General features: G+C 43.3%; 1 long non-coding RNA gene across 7 annotated transcripts; it reads right to left on the reverse strand.

Annotated features, from left to right (window-relative positions):
• Positions 1 to 8,585: 8,585 nt before the first annotated feature.
• On the reverse strand, positions 8,586 to 13,195 carry LOC118360793 (uncharacterized). 7 transcript variants are annotated; one of them, XR_004820921.1, is made up of 8 exons: positions 12,852 to 13,195; positions 12,049 to 12,108; positions 10,849 to 11,047; positions 10,153 to 10,245; positions 9,828 to 9,897; positions 9,549 to 9,722; positions 9,298 to 9,434; positions 8,586 to 9,065 (listed from the first exon to the last, which is right to left on the reverse strand). It is a non-coding gene; the product is annotated as an uncharacterized LOC118360793 (long non-coding RNA). The 7 variants fall into 7 exon arrangements; XR_004820920.1 differs by having other exon boundaries at positions 10,849 to 11,052; XR_004820922.1 differs by lacking the exon at positions 12,049 to 12,108.
• Positions 13,196 to 15,564: the final 2,369 nt, after the last annotated feature.

Genomic DNA, 15,564 nt, shown 5'->3' on the forward strand with positions numbered 1-15,564 from the left:
CTTTTTACTTGTTTTGGAAGAGAAGAGAACGAGCGCCATTCTCCTTGCGGAGATGGTGCTAAATCCATCAACACGGTCGGTCCCTGGGATTGGGCTGGCCAACACGATTCGGTTTGCTTGGAAGGAAAAGGAGTTGGAGCCTTTAGGACGGGAATCTTTTGGAAGAATAATATTGATGGGGATTCTAAAGCTGACGGTAAAGGACGTGTTTTGTTTCCAAGGCAACTCGTTGGAGGGAGCATACGACGTGGCACTATATACAGAGGAAAAACACGATGATATCCTGAGAAGGGCAAGAGCAGTGGGAGGTGAGAGGCCGATGTGCCACTACGAAATAACAAGCCTGGCGAAGAATAACTTTAGGGTTGTAACTGTCAACATTTACAACCCTTACGTTAGGACGAAGAGGTGAGGGCTTTTCTGGGAGATACATGGATAACGTCTCCTCAGCAAGGCACCTCAAAGACTCCCTTGGGTTTTGGAATGGGAGGAGAGGCTTCCAGGCCCTCCTCAGAGAGGACCCAAAGGGACATGGTGGCTACCTCCATCCTCCTGCTATGTTCTCCCTAGGGGCTGACAGGGGGACGTTGTTTTATGCATGTCAGCCCCCATTTTGCAGGCGCTGTATGGCCTACGGTCACATATTCGCCTCGTGCAGTACAAGAAAATGCAGATTTTGTGCATCTGAGGATCACGAGGCGAGGTATTGTGACAAGCCTAAGACGTGCCATGGGTGTGGCTCGTCAGCACACCTGTGGCGGGGGTGCCCGGCCCGTCAGAGGTCATATGCGTCTGCGGCTGGGGGGGGAGCAGGAGCGGGGGATGGGGGATGGGGGAAGAAGAGGAGGGGAAGGAAGCATGCCTCATGACCAGAGTACAGGTCCAGAGGGGAAGGCCACAAGGAAGGAGGAGGAGCAAGAAGCGGCGGATGGAAGAGAGAAGGAAACGGAAGGCACGGGAGTAGGAGAACCAGGAAAAGCGGCGGAAGAAGGCAACCGAGTGGAGGAGCATGAGAGAGAAGAAAGCGAGGGAGGAGTGGTGGAGAAGGAGACGGTGGAAGATCAAGTGGTCTGGGGGAAAGTGCCCTGGTGGAAGAGATGAGGGTATGGTGGAAGAGCTGGCGGGGGTATCTCTCCACTGCCGCCATCACCAAAGAAGAGAATGAAGAGGAGGCTGCGATTGGCCGACAGTGAGAGGAGGATGGCCAAGAGAGTGATGGGGTGGGAGAAACCTCTGGGTTGCTGCTGGTTTCCCCAGGCCCTCAACTTCTGTTGGGTGGGACACACCTAACAAGACTCAGGACTGGGTACAGGAGGAGGTGGGGAGTTTTTGTTTGGGGACTCAGCCTCCCAATTTTTTTCCAAACCAGCTGCAACACTGGGGCAGGGCACCCTGGAGCCAAACACTATTCCTGCATCCTGGGATGGTGTGATGGAGGAAGAGGGGGAGATGTCGGGATTACGGATGGTGTTCTCACCGGTAGATATGGAGCAGGGGAGCATCGGGTGAGTCTCCTGTTTTTTTTTCTTTTCTGTCTGGGTTTAGAATTTGAGTGTATTACATGTTTTTATTTTTTCATGGAGTCTAATTTTACTTTTGTTAGTTTAAATGTAAGGGGTTTATAGGATTTTGTTAAGAGGAGGGCGGTTTTTAGTTATTTGGAGGGTGTGGGGTTTGATTTTTGTTTTTTACAGGAGGGGATGTTAGTAGGTTTAAGAGGGAGTGGGACAAGGGGGTTTGGGGTGTTGGGGGGGTGCACTCATCGGGGGTAGGGATTTTGTGTGGGCACAGGGAGGTAAAAGTGGAGGATTATTTTGTGGTAATGCAGGGGAGGGTTATAGGGGTGGATGTCACGATAAGGGATTGTAAATTTAGATTAGTGGTGGTGTATGGGCCACAGGTGGTGGCAGACAGGAGGGAGATGGTGGACTGTCTGACGCCCCTGTGTGTCACAAATAGGAAATTAGTGATAGGGGGGGGATTTTAATACAGATTTAGGAAGAGGGGGGATAGCAGTGCAGGCGCCATTGCCAGGCTAATGGCTTGCCATGGTCTGGTAGATGGTGGTCTGCACACTACTCCGAAAATGGACGGTCCTACATGGCGCAACTCCAGGGGGGTTGAGCGGAGGCTCGACTATATTTTTGTACCCAGGTCTTTGGGTAAGTTGTCTGGGCGGCTGTTGCCTGTTTTCTTTTCGGATCACGACGGGGTGCTCCTGCAGGTGGGGTCGCCAGTCTGCCTCTTTGGTAGGGGGTACTGGAAGCTAGATCGGGATGTGCTGGAGGAGCAGGCTTTTGTTGACGGGTTTTATGGTTTCTTTTGGAGGCTTGAGGGCCTCTGGTCCATGTGCGAGGGGGTGTTAGAGTGGTGGGAATTAGTTAAGTTGAGGATTAGGGCTTTTATAATAGGGTATTGCAAGAGGGAAAAAAAGGGAGGAGAGGAGGGAGGTGGATCGTATCCAAAGGTTAATTGAACTCGAATACGAAGCAGGCAACCTCGGCGGGTCGTTTGACTGGGAGAGATCCGCAACCCTAAAGGCACAGCTCAGGGATTTGCAGGAGCGGAAGGCTCGAGCTTTCCTGGAGCGTGCGCATAGTGGCTTTCTAGAACATAATGAGACTTGTTCTGCTATGTTCTTTAAGCTGGTTAGGGCAAGACAGAGTAGGAAGGTAATGCATGGTGTTAGGGAAGAAAATGGTAGTATAGTTAGAGAACCAGAGGATAAGGTCACTGATCATTTCCAAGGTTTATTTAAGGAAAGGGAAATAGATGTAGAGCAGGGAAATGTGTTTTTAGAACACTTGTCCAGGCGGTTGCCGGAGGACATTAGAGAAGTGATGGAGGCCCAGATCTCACTAGAAGAGGTTGAGAGCGCTCTTAGGAGGATGGGAAAAGGGAAGGTGCCTGGGATGGATGGGCTGCCGGCTGAGTTTTATCTCAAGTTTTGGGGTATACTTGGACCAGTGGTCCTCGAAGTCTTGAAGGCCATCCTTGAGACGGGGGTCCCGGGGGATCAATGGCTGTTGGTGTGCTGTCACTTTTATATAAGAAGGGGGAAGTAACAGACCTTGGCAACTGGCGGACGTTGACCATGCTGTGTGTAGATTACAAGCTACTTGCAAATGTTTTAGCAGACCGGTTGCGCACAGCCCTTCCCTACGTCGTTCATGAGGATCAGACGTGCGGGGTAGAGGGCCGCTCTATTAGATGGAACCTACAGTTAATCAGGGACTCCATCGCTTGGGTTGAAGATAGAGGATTGCCTTTAATGGTCGCAGCGCTAGATCAGGCAAAAGCCTTTGATCGCGTGAATAGATCCTTTTTATTCAGAGTGTTAGGTCGATTAGGATTTGGGGAGAAGTTTATAGGATGGATTCGTACATTATATGTTGGAGCGGGGTGCCGAGTTAGTGTAAATAGTCACTTTTTTGACCTCTCGTCTGGGGTCAGGCAGGGGTGCCCACTCTCGGCTCTCCTCTTCGTTCTGTACATGGAGCCTCTGGGGGCTGCCATTAGGGCAGACACAGGGGTGGAAGGTTTGCTGATCCCTGGAAGTGGTGGACTGCGTGTAAAGATGACGCAGTACGCCAACGACACTTCCTTGCTGTTGTGCAAGGACTCGTGCCTGACAAGGTCCCTTGCAATCTTTGGGGATTTCACCCGAGCGTCGGGAGCAGTTCTGAACCATGCAAAGTCTTCCGTCAAGTTTTTCGGAAGATGGCGCGGTAGAACGGATGTGCCTGGGGGGTTATCTCTCTGTGAGGGGGCCCTGAGGATTCTCGGGGTCCATTTTGAGACCTCTGGCTCAGCGACGCTAAACTGGAACATGCGTATCGCAGTGGTACAGAGGAAGCTAGCAATGTGGAAAGCTAGGTATTTGTCTTTTATGGGCAAAGTCCTGGTCCTAAAGGTGGATGTGTTGCCGTCTCTTTTGTGTTTGGCATACATCTACCCATTGCCGGCTTGTCTGAGGAGGCCTCGAGTGAGGCTTGTGTTTCAGTTTATGTGGAGTGGCAGGTGCGAGTGGGTCGCCAGGGCACGCATGATCTGTCCCATCGGGGAGGGAGGTAGGGGGGTACCACATTTCCCCCTCAAGCTGGACACAATTTGTGTTTCTTTCTTGTTAACGGAGCTTGCTCAGCCAGTGATACACCCGTCTGGTTACCTCCTGCGGGTGTTTTTCTCGTATCAGGCGAGAAGCATAATGGTGTGGTCTAACACGGGTCCTCGGGCGGAACAGCTGCCGTGGCATGACGGCCAAGTGGCTGCATGCGCACCCTGAGGTTGAAGTTGCCCGAGTAGGTTTAGATCATAGGCACCTGTACGAGGAGGTCAGAAAGGCAGGGAGTCCGGCACCTGTAGTGGGCATCTCGGAAGTGGTCTGGGAGGGAGTGCAGGCGCGGGGTCTGGACAACAGGCCTGAATTGGTTGAGCCTTCATAAGTGTTTGCCGGTACGTTCCATCTTGTACCGGTATAGTTTGGTGCAATCCCCCACCTGTCCAAGATCCTCTTGTGGCAGGGAGGAGACTGTGCGCCATGTCTTTTGGGACTGTGCCTTTGCCGGAGTAGTATGGGCTAGGGCACAGGTGTTGTTAGGTTTGGTAAAGGGGGATTTTGTATTGACGTGGGCCAGGTTAGAGAGGGGTGCAGGGAGAGCGAGGGACGGATAGGGACAGGTTTCTGCTCTGGCTTCTCATGAGTCTCTTTAAACGGGGGCTGTGGGAAGCAAGGCAGAACATGGTGAAGACAGGGAGAGATTGGGGGGTGGAAGGGATAGTGAGGAGGGTGGAAGGAGATTTGAGGGGAAGATGAAGAGGGAGGAGAGGAAGTGGGGGCAGCATGCTGCTCGGGAGAGGTGGAAGGGGGTTTAGGGCTGGGTGTCATTTAGATTTGTAAGAGGATAGATTAGGGACGGGGAGATAGGGAAAGGTATTTTGTAGGGTGACGGGGAGGGAAGATGCTCCCCTGAGGTTTTGTTTGGGGTTTATGTTTAGTTTAATTAGTTTAATTAAAATACCATTATTTGAGTATGTATGTAAATTATGAGTTGTAAAGAATGAATGGTATTGAAGATAATAAATTATTATTTTTATTTAAAAAAATTAAAATTAGGCTGTAATTAGGTTTCACGTTCTGTTTGTTGTTTTTGTATTTATAGTTATTTCATGTATCGCGATCTATTTATTAAAGAACATGAGTAACAACCACGCTGCATTTCGGTCCGACTCTCTTTTGACAAACGAAGAACGCCGTTACACTATCACTTCTAAATTAACACCCTAGCACACACACCCACCCACCACTTATTCTGCTGTCATACTGTTAAATATGTTATTATTATTTATCCTGCTACCAGTCACTTTCTCCTAAATCCCTGCCTACATGTACATCTCTACTTCATATACTCCAGTATAACAACATATTGTACATTTGGTACTGGCACTAACAATGTATATAGCTTCCTCTCTTATTTCTCGTGTTTAAAAATATATGTATTAGTTATAATATTTTGATATTGAATTCTGCACTGTTAGGTAGGGCTTGCATGTTAAGAATTTCACTGTACTTGTGCATGTGACAAATTACACAAATTGTAATGCCAAAGACACACCAGAATGGCTTTCCAAGAGGTGTTGAGTGTTCCTGACTGGTCCATTTGCTTGAAAATCAGAGACATGTTTTGAATATTTCTGTCCATCAATGATTCCCAACCAAATTTACTGAGCTTGAGCAATTTTGACAAACACAATGGATCTACAATATGTTGCCCTAAGAGTAGAATCTTATTCAAAATTATTCACAGCTGTAACGGCTCCCAAAGGTTCTTCCACCAAGTATTAACTCTGGGGTGTGAAGACATACACAATCAATAGATCTTTGTTTATAAAATTTGTATTAATTAGGATTAAAAAACAAACAAATGAATTCACTTGAAAGAACAGTAGAAAAAATATAATTAAAGACTCCTGTTTGGAGTTGGGTACTGGGAGGAAAATATAAATGATATAGGGTTCTTAGGCTGCGTTTTCACATGGAGCCCAAATCTGATATTTTGCCCCAAACTGGTCTGACCAATCAGACCAAATCTTTTGGTCAAAAGATAAGAATTGAGGTGGCTGTGAGGTCATATTTTTATTTCACAACTGGACTGAATCATGTTGCGGACTCACCAGTGATGAAGAAGAGCCAGCCATAAACATAGAACACATTTCTTTGGATATCTCTCTGCATACTATGTTTTCATTCCAAATGAACTGTTAGCTATTCAGTAGCAGCAACATACAGCAAGAATGTGATCACTATGCAACTTTGTCTCCAAATAAAACACGTCCGACAATTCCACCCCCACCCCCCAATGACCCCCTAAAGTAACAGGTGCAATCTCCAACAAACAAAAAAATTGAACAAAATAATGAATATGGATTTTGTGTCAAAACACTGTGAGAATATGGTTACATCCAGACAGTGAGCAACAGGAAATCGCTTCACATGCAACGATTCTTTGGAGGAATGTACAGTCCTTTAGGGCTACTCAGCAAAGGCTGCCACCAGTCTCCCTTCACTTCCTCCATGGCCGCAGAGGGATGGGAAGAGGCAGGTCTGCGCTCACAAAGACTAAAGATATGGATAGGCGGAGACCCTTATCTTGTTGTAGTGATCTACAATGGACTGATCTTTAATCACCATATCCATTTTTTATGGCTACCTTCCTTTAGATCAGAGGCTTTACTTGAGAACTTACTGTAGACGGGAGCCATAATAATCAGAGCATTTTGTCTGTCACCCTAAGTGATCTAACAGCAACACTCATCAAGCAAGGCCACATTCAACGCAAGGTCATTTTTTTGTGACATCAATACATATACCTTTGAACTTACATAAAGCTACAAACCAATGCGATGCACTTCTTTGTCATTGAAGACAATATACTGTCATTTTGCCCCTGGAGATGTACCGAACTATTGCCCATAAATGGACAGATATGATATCCAGAAATTACTTCAAAGGGGTTTCATCTCAAACACTTATCTGAAGGACAAAGACAAAATGGAAAACAGGCCTGGAGGAAGAATTTTCTTCCTTATGAATTCACCTTTGGACCTGCATCCCCTGAGAAAGTCTATAGCACCTCTTCATACCTGACCCTCTATTGGCAAACAACCTGGAGGAGGTTAGGAAGTTAAGAGGCATGTTTTTTACCAACTGAGGCTGACTGGGTAAGACCAATGGCACACAGAGAGGAAAGGGGGCATGCATGCCTCATCTCAGAATAGCGTGGAGCGAATTAACCGTTTAACTATTTTTAGTCAGTCTGGTCTGGAGTGTCTCCGCACTCTGTTCGCCATGACACCTGACCGTTTTTTGTACAACATCCTGTCCATCAGCTCATATCACATACTTTGTTTGCGTACCTCTTGTGCAGCGACGGCATTTTTGAGAGAAAGTCATTTTTCGATATCACTGGTTGTGAAGACGGTACAAACAGAAGTTCTTTGGTTTGGAGGTCTAGCACAACTGTACTGTGACTGTGGTTAGCATGGCAGGTGCTAGCGGTAGTGAAATTGATTGTGATAATGAGAATTCCAGTGAGGATCAACCTGTTACATATGTTGTAAGTAGGAAGAACAGAAACAAAAATGTATTCTAATGAGGGCTGAATACTGCTGGGGAACTGAGTGGTGCTGAAAGTAAAGGCCTGCTATAAAACATAGGACTACACTAGAAAAGGAGAATGTACAGTAGAAGAGAGCTACAAAGTATGGTTATTTTCCAGGAACCATCAAACAAAAGCACCGTCATCCTATTCAGTTGACCAAGGAAATTCAGCTAGAGAAAGGGATGTTTAAGGCTTCCAAAGTTTTGGGATTTGGCAAAGTATTGATTTATGCAAACAGAAAAATGCAGCAGGAGACCATTTGAAGTTAGAATCACTTAATGAGGGTCGGGTGAAATGCCATATCCCTGGGGCTAAGGCCAAACTCGGGAGGCTAGGATACCACTGTCAATAACCATGGAAGAAGTTATGACTTCTTTGTATGGTGGGAAAGTAACCGAACACAAATGGATGTAAAGCAAAAAGAGGCATTCAAGTGGACACAACGGTACTGCTAAACTTAGAAGAGAAATTGCCAACCAGAGTACAGCTAGGAATGCTAAGCTATCATGTTAGAGAATATGTGCAACCTCCAGTTCTGTGATTTAAGTGCCAAAGGATGGGGCATGTTGCTAATGTGTTCAAAGGTAAAATTAGATGTGGACGGTGTGGTGGGGACCAAATGTACAGTAAGGATGCTGTAATACAGAATGTAACATATTACAGCATCCATGCTGTAAATGTACAGCGGGGATGCTGTAATATGTTTTACAGTAAGGAAAAATCATACTGTAAACTATATTACAGCATCACTGCTGTAAAGCAAAATTAAAGTATTAAACTGGCAACTGTGGTGCCAGTATAATGCTGTAAATTTACAGGGAAATACCTACAGTAATATACAATTATTTTACAGTACTAAGCAGCATTGCAGGTTGGCTTAAGACAGCTCCCTGAAATGTAATATTGTAAGAAAAACAATACGTGTACAAATATATATATTTATTCAAATTCATAACATGAATTGCACTTTAACCACAAAAACAACATTTGAAAAGAGCAACATTACAACTCCAGATAGTAGGGGAGAGAAAGAGACAGATACAGTGATAAGAACATTGACAAATACTGGCCAATAATGTACTTCACCATACACAAACCAAGACATCAGAATAGGTCATTCTTGAAAATATAGGATTATGTAAAAAGAAAAGAAGAGAATAATAATCTAAACAGATCATTGAAAAATAGGAAAACAGTTTAGTTTTCACAAAAAACTAAAACAAGAACTGCTTGCCTGTGTGAGAGAGAGAGAGATCGAGAGAGAAAGGGGCTGAGAGAGAAGGATGATAGAGAGGAGTGAGCAGGGCTTGACTGGAGCCAGAGAAGCACGCTACTGCAAGCCAACACAGGCTCCAGGATGGCGCAAGCAGATCATTTGCTGACCCAAACCGCATGGCAGGATTTCTGAAAGAATGAGAGATGCAAACAAGTCTTGAATAAATCTCGGTGGCGTGCAGATTATCACCCCAACCTTTGAAACTCTGGTCCTCATTAGCTCTGATACGTCAACTAGGAGAAACATGGAAATTGAAAGAATAGAAGGAGAGATTGCTATCACTACTATTACTCACTGGGTAAAAAGGCAGATGACAACTGACAAATAAAGTTTGTGTTCATCAGGTGTGTGTGTACTTACCATGTTGGAGTTTTTCCACTCAAACTCCTTCAGGTCTGCGAGAAAGCACTTAACATGTGGGTCAATTGGCAATGGCTTCCTCTGAACGACCTTTCCGGTTTTGCGGCTCACTCCTGCTTTCGCTGTGCATTTGGTTCCTTCAACATAAATGATTTTAATATATTCTGAGGCATTGAAAAAAAAAATGTATATATCATTGCAATGTAACTAACAAATGCTAAATGTAACATCAATGAATGTTCAATGCTTACCTCTGTATCAGCTCCAAGGTTGCAGAGACTGACTCCTGGTATTCTATATTAAATTCATAGAAAGTGCTGAAGAGCACAGAGGGCAGCAACAAAATTTGGACTCACTGTCCATAACACAGACCACTCTCCCCTCGATCGACACCATCCATTTTGAGGAACCCAATAGAGTATTTCCTAAAATACACAAAAGGGTGTTAGTGTATACTTACTAGACATCTCTAGATAGGTACCACAATACTATATATTTCTGTTCCACCTTAAATCAAATCAATGTATTACCAAGCATGATCAGCCTTGGTGTGTCTGGCAAAGGAATTTGCGCCTCGACGTCAACCCGAGTTGCAGTGACCTAAAATCACAAAACATATTAAAAAAATATTAAAATCATGTGTAAAAATAGTACAGTATAAACACAATTAATCATATAAACTTTATAAGTATAAAAACGCTATTCCTTACATCTGCCAAGAGGAAGAGAGACTAACATCAGTGGCTGTTAGATTGTCATTGCCTTTGATGTAACCGTCGATTTCATTCAGCAGGCACTAGATCCCTCTTCTCAACTTGATCTTTTGGCATTTTAAAAAGTTGACAATTCTCTTACCCTTGTTCAGGAGAGCTTGAGTCAGGCGACTGTCAATCACGATGCCAGTGAGGGTATTGAAGTGAGGGTATTGAAGTCGTCGCATAGTCATAACTTGGTGAAAAGCAAAGGCCACTGTTATTAGAGGTCACTGATGCTTGGAGGACAAGTGTACTATCCATTGTTACAGATCCTATCCATTCTTCTTTTTTTTTTTAAATACAAAGAAAAAAAAACTGTTAGACTATGCGCTGCACTCCATACCAGCACAAGAGGACAAACAATTGACAGAAACATGTATATTTTTGTACTTATGTATTTTTGTCATTTCCATACCTTTTATTGCATATGCCTCGCTCCATCATAGCATAATCCATTGATTTTGAGGTCAAACAAACTAACTATTTACAGAACCTTTTTAACCTTGTGTGTGAATTTGCACTCTTAGAAAAAAGGATTCCGAAAGGGTTCTTTAGCTTTCCCCATAGGTGAACCCTTTTTGGTTCCAGGTAGAACCCTCTGTGGAAAGGGTTTTTACATAGAACCCATAAGACTTCTACCTGGAACCAAAATGGTTTTACATATACCTGGGATTTAAAAAAGAAAAGGGATCTTCAAAGGGTTCTCTTACGGCCAAATATCTAGAACCTAAAACGGTTAGCACCTTTTTTCATAACAATAACATAAATGTGTTACATTTATGAATCATGATCTCACCTCTTTGGTTGAAGGACTGAAGCAATTCCAGGCACTATATTGGCATCAAATGTACTTATGTCCTCCGGCTGAACATATTCAAGGTTGTTAATATTCTCCACTCCAAAATTTGCCCTCAGATGCTCCGACAAAGATCTCCCCATCTCGGTCTCCAACTCAGGCAATTGGTGTTTAATTGCATCTTGAAGACCCTCCATGCCTAAACTGGTTTAAGGAGAACAAACTGAGTGATGCAGATAAACCTGACACTTTATAAATTGGTAGTGGGTAATAATTACTCAGATTATCTTCATTTTAACACACACATTATTAAATCAGAGGGTCTGGTATAAAATAAACCCGAGATCAACCACTGACAGACGGATACACCCCAACAATTAAATGGACCTGTGATTCTGTGACCAGAATCAGTGAGATCTTTCCTAATGTGTATCCGTCATCATTTTCAAACATTACAATAAGGCCTTTAGTGCATGTTGTTACTTTGTATACCATTTTAGACACCTCTGCAGTGCTTTGCGAAACCTTTTGACTGTCCAGCTCCATGAATGCCGTTTTTATATAACTGCTCCTCAAATTAATTCATGACACCAACAACGTCAATGCTATGTGGAAACAATTGGCCGCTGTATAAGTAAGATTGGAGTAACTGTTGGCAAGACAAGTTCTGGCACACTCCTTGAAGTAGGAGTGCTTGCTCTCGAACCTCAGTGTCCACAAAAGAGTAGCCCAAATTGCAGGATGAGGTCGGGGTAGGATAACAAGTAGTGATGCTTTGGTGCAAGGGCACTCTACCCCACAAGCAAAACTGTAGTTTGCAACATTTCTATGTTTTTTTTTACGAGTAATGAAATATTTAATATTTAGGAAACCGAAATAGCAGGATTTACACCTGTACATTCCCAATATAAAGTTACTTCCACTTCCAGCAACCAGCCAGCCTGCAATATGAAAATTAACTACCCCCAGCCACCAAATTGCATGAACACACCAAAAGAGCCATCAAGCTATATGTTACTATGCAACTCATGCCAACCACACAATCTAAACAAAAATAATTCTAGACTACAAGGCTAAATAAAATATCAGTCTGTGCCTGATGTTTCAGATATCATTAATTCATTTAACTTTGCCTAATTAATGGTTGGATAAGGATCACTTCTGAAAGATTATCAAAAGCACGAGGAAAATTAAACTCACACGGGAAAATGCCACGACCATCTCCCTGGACAATGGCTGCTAGCAAGCTAACCACACAATCTGAAGAAAACGAAAATAAAATATAACTTTAATATCCTGCAGGGTAAAATATCAGTCTGTGCCTGTTGCTGAATTTATTAATTTAATGGACTTATTAGTCCATTAACAAAAGCATAGGGGGAATATCCCACTACACTTTCGCTAAATCACACGTCCCTCCAGACTGAATAGAGCTAACGTTAACCAGAGCTATTTAGAGAAAAGTCTCCAATGGAGTTCGCCATTTCTGAGCTGTAGCTAACGTTAGCAAGCACCTTTCATCTGAGAGCTTCCGTTCCCCTCATTCCAACTACAGAATCACCCAAAAAGTATACATCCCAAGACAAAATGTCAATCCGTGCCTGCTGACAAACTAAAGATGTATTCGAAATAGCTAAACTCTCGCTCCCTGTCTAGAAGAAATGTAATGTAAATGTAAATGTATTTGTCCGGTGAAGCCTACGACCACTTTGCCACTAATAGCGTTAACACCATGTTAAGCATCCACAGGTTAAGTAGCCTATCCAAAGAAACACACATACGGATTTCTGCACGTTGTTAATACTGAAATGATTCGCTCTATAGCTACATTATCACTGATTATTTTACCCACAAGAAAGATGAACGCAACAGACCGACATGTCAATTTGGATATAGTATACGGTTAGCTAACCGAATCCAAACGAATTAACGTTAAGCTAACTAGATAACGTTAGTAGCTTAGTTAAGAAAACCTGCAGTAGGTATATGGAATTAGTACATACCTATAGCAGCTGCTCAAAAGTATTTAGGCGACTTTTCCACGAAAATGCAAAATAAAATAGCTCGAGTAGAACAGAAAGCTAATTTCCTCTTGAGTCTTCCCTCACAGACCGTTTGGCCCGGAGCATCGCATAGTGGAAAAATGAAGTCTGTTCTCATGGTTGTACATAGATTCGAGTCGCATCGGGGACATTGTTAGCATTTTACCTTTACCTAATTATCCTAACCTGCTAAGAAAACTAACTTCTGCTAGTTAAAACCGGCAGACCTGCCCTGAGAAAAGTATTGGTTTCAACTATGAGATTACAACTCACTTTCTCTCTCACACTCACACGCCACAGACCGTTTGGCGCCGCCCACTACAGCACTGTTCGGGTACTACTGTAACGAAATACAGTAAGTTAGAGTACTTTTTACAGGAGACTTTACAATTACAGTTAATAACAGTATTTTCCAGCATTTTACCCATAATGCAGAGCAATCTACAGCATTAATGCTGTAAAACACATTTAAGGTATTTACTGTGCATTCTACAGTGTTTTACTGTTGAAATTACAGAAAAGTCTTAGTGTAGTTGTATTATGGTTTTTATCATTCTTCAATGGAATGCTAGAAGCCTTATTGTCAATGGTCAAGAGTTTAAGAAATGTTTAATTAATTTGAGATGAAACCTGATGTGATATGTGTTCAAGAAACGTGGCTTAGATCCCATCTTGATTATACTATTCCTGGTTATTGTTCATACAGATCTGATAGAACAACTGGTCAGGGTGGAGGATGCGCTACGTTCATAAAGGAAGGTTTTTCATATCTTAAAATATCTGTTCAACTTGAATATGAATGTGTGATGGTTGACATCTACTTTACAGGTGGTAATATTAAGCTGTTCATTTTCTATAGTCCTTGTTGATAACCATCTGGTAGCGATGTTTGATGAAATATCAAGATACTTGGGGACTTTGCCTCCTGAAATTCTACTTAATTTCCAAAGGAAGAGAGCTTTGGCGTGTAGGGTCGTTAAGTCTGCCAAGAGAAATGCATGGAGACAGTTATTTTCTACAATAGGCAGGGGTACTGGACTGGAAGATGTTTGGTCCAAGTGGAAGAAGCAGGACTCTATTTCCGGTTTTGGTTGATGGTATGAACTGTAGCTCAGTAAAATCTATAAAATTGTTGCATGTTGCGTTTATATTTTTGTTCAGTATACATAGTGGGGTTACATTGAACGAAGTGTACAAGAAATGCAAGCGTGAGATTTTAAATGCTCATACCAACGTGCATAAGAAAATTGATATTATTGACTCTTCCTTGGATGCTGATTTTACATTGCCTGAGATGCAATTGGCCCTAAGAGGCTGTGGATATACAGCCCTGGGTCATGATAAATGGTCTTATCTAATGTTAAGCATCCTCCTGATGAGGTCATAAATATTCACATGGAATTATTTAATAAGATCTGGAGAGAAAGGGTTATTTATACATTCTGGATGGAAAGTTCTATTCACTTTTGTAACACCTGGGAAGTATCCTTCATCCTTCAAGTATCCTTCACCAAATATTCTGAAATCTCCATCCCTAACTACAACATTTTCAGACAAGATAGAATGGCCAAAGGGGGCGGTGTTGCAATCTATTGTAAAGATAGTCCTACTATCCAGGTCTGTACCCAAACAATTTGAACTTCTACTTTTAAAAATCCACCTCTCTAAAAACAAGTCTCTCACCGTTGCCGCCTGCTATAGACCACCCTCTGCCCCCAGCTGTGCTCTGGACACCATATGTGAACTAATTGCCCCCCCATTTATCTTCCGAGCTCGTGCTGCTAGGCGACCTAAACTGGAACATGCTTAACACCCCAGCCACCATACAATCTAAGCTTGATGCCCTCAATCTCACACAAATGATCAATGAACCTACCAGGTACCACCCCAAAGCAATAGACATGGGCAGCCTCATAGATATCATCCTAACCAACTTGCCCTCTAAATACACCTCTGCTGTTTTCAACCAAGATCTCAGCGATCACTGCCTCATTGCCTGCATCCGTAATGGGTCAGCGGTCAAACAACCTCCACTCATCATTGTCAAACGCTCCCTGAAACACCTCAGCGAGCAGGCTATTCTAACCGACCTGGCCGGGGTATCCTGGAAGGATATTGATTTCATCCCGTCAGTAGAGGATGCCTGGTTATTTTTTTTTAAATGCCTTCCTCACCATCTTAAATAAGCATGCCGCATTCAAGACATTTAGAACCAGGAACAGATATAGCCCTTGGTTCTCTCCAGACCTGACTGCCCTTAACCAACACAAAAACATCCTATGGCATTCTGCATTAGCATCGAACAGCCCCCGTGATATGCAACTTTTCAGGGAAGCTAGAAACCAATATACACAGGCAGTTAGAAAAGCCATGGCTAGCTTTTTAAAGCAGAAATTAGCTTCCTGCAACACAAACTAAAAAAAGTTCTGGGACACTATAAAGTCTATGGAGAATAAGAACACCTCCCAGCTGCCCACTGCACTGAGGATATGAAACACTGTCACCACCAATAAATCCACTTTAATTGAGAATTTCAATAAGCATTTTTCTATGCTTTCCACCTGGCTACCCCTATCCCGGTCAACAGCACTGCACCCCTCACAGCAACTCGCCCAAGCCTTCCCCATTTCTCCTTCTCCCAAATCCAGTCAATTGATGTTCTGAAAGAGCTGCA

The sequence above is a fragment of the Oncorhynchus keta genome, chromosome 28 (assembly GCF_023373465.1).
Source record: "Oncorhynchus keta strain PuntledgeMale-10-30-2019 chromosome 28, Oket_V2, whole genome shotgun sequence".
NCBI classification, from domain to species: domain Eukaryota; kingdom Metazoa; phylum Chordata; class Actinopteri; order Salmoniformes; family Salmonidae; genus Oncorhynchus; species Oncorhynchus keta.